We start from the raw sequence: 1824 nt of genomic DNA, 5'->3' as shown, positions 1-1824 counted from the left end.
TGCGTCACGCCGGTTGAAGTAAGGCCTCAGTTCGTCTTTTGGCAGGTACGCGTCCACTGATTGCGATGGTACTTTATGACTTGCTGCAGCACAAGGTCTTGATTGGTAGCCCGGCGGACCATGTCGGCAGTCACTGGGAGGATGCGAACAGCTTCGGAAACTACGTGGATAACATCTGGTTCCAAGGCAATTGTTGCGATCACGGTATCTTCTGGTTCTGGCCTGCTTGAATCAATGAATCGGGACAGTGCGTCGGCTTGTCCGAGGCTGGTGGTGGACTGGTATTTTATCTTGAAGTCGTACCCCAGAAACAGAGTGGCCCATCGCCGGAGCCGGTTGACAGTATATGCCGGAATTCCTTTCCTCGAGCCAAACACAGCAAGAAGTGGCTTGTGATCGGTCAGTAGGGTGAACTGACGGCCGTAGAGCAAACACGATCTCCAAGGCTTCCTTTTCTATCTGACTGCAGTTGCGCTCGGCTACATTCAGGGATATGGCCGCATTTGCAATAGCTTCCTGGCTGTTATCTGGAAATACCTGTGAAGTCACTGCGCCAATTCCATAGTTCGAGGCGTACGACGCCACAACAATTTCCATCGATGGATCGTAGTGTGTGAGTAGCAAATCGGAACTTAGCATGGATTTGACAGAATCAAAGGCGCGTTGACATTCCTCTGACCATGTCCACTTGTCGTCCTTGGTAAGTAGCTGATTTAGTGGGCCTCAAAGGCGATGCATGGCAGGCAGGAACGAACTGTAGTGACTGACGAGACCGAGGAAAGACCTGAGGGACGCCACGTCTGTGGTTGCTGGTATACGTTTGATTGCTTCAGTGTTCTCCGGATCTGGACGGCGGCCATGTTCGTCCATGATGAACCTAAGGTACTTTATTGTCCGCATGAAAAAGGTGCATTTCTCTCGGCGCACTTTGAATACGACTAAGCACGTAATCAAGGCGCTGTCACAGTTTGTGGGGATTGAAACCCATGACAATGACGTCGTCCAAATAGGCGGCAACGCCTGGGGCATCCTTCAGCATCGTATCCATAATCTGCTGAAATATGGCCGGCGCCATTTTGACACCAAATGGCAGTCGAGTGTACTGGAACAGACCTCGATGAGTATTGATCGTGAGCAGTTCTCGGGATTCTTCCTCTACTTCAACCTGGAGATACGCATCGGCCAAGTCAGTCTTCGCGAAACATTTACCCCCATTCAGCTTCGCGAACAAGTCGTCTGGGAGAGGCAGAGGGTACTGATGGGTATCCAGCGCCGAGTTGAAACCGGTGGAGAAATCTGCGCACAACCTAATCGTCCCGTTAGCCTTCTTTACCAGCACAATGGGTGCGGCCCAAGCAGAGTAGTTGGTCGGTTGGAGAACACCTGCCTTCTGAATTCGGTCCAGTTCTTGGTCAACAACGGGCAAGGGTGCATAAGGCACTGAACGTTTTGGCCTGAAGACTGGCTTGGCACCAGGGGGGAGGCACAGTCTGGCTCTTGCTTTTGTACGCCGTCCAAGCTCGTCAGTGAATAGAGATGCATAACGTTGTGGGAAGTGCTCAAGAGAACGCTTTGGCAAATCAGTTTGTCCGGGTGCTGCGTGTATGCCGTTGCAAATAGAGTTGATCGGTTTATCCAGCAGATTTAGCTTTTCGACCCAATCTAGCCCCATGAGATCAAGTTTGGAGCACGACGTCAGGTAGCAAGTGGCTTGTGCCGTCGAGTCATTGAAGTTAATGAGGCAGTCAACCTCGCCAGTCAACTTCAGTTTACCACCGGAAGCATTACGGGCCCAGTGTTCAGTCGGCTTCACATGTGGCTTAC

The sequence above is a fragment of the Opisthorchis viverrini genome (genome assembly GCF_000715545.1).
Source record: "Opisthorchis viverrini unplaced genomic scaffold opera_v5_214, whole genome shotgun sequence".
In the NCBI taxonomy this organism is placed as follows: Eukaryota; Metazoa; Platyhelminthes; class Trematoda; order Opisthorchiida; family Opisthorchiidae; genus Opisthorchis; species Opisthorchis viverrini.
This window is presented reverse-complemented; position numbering follows the sequence as displayed.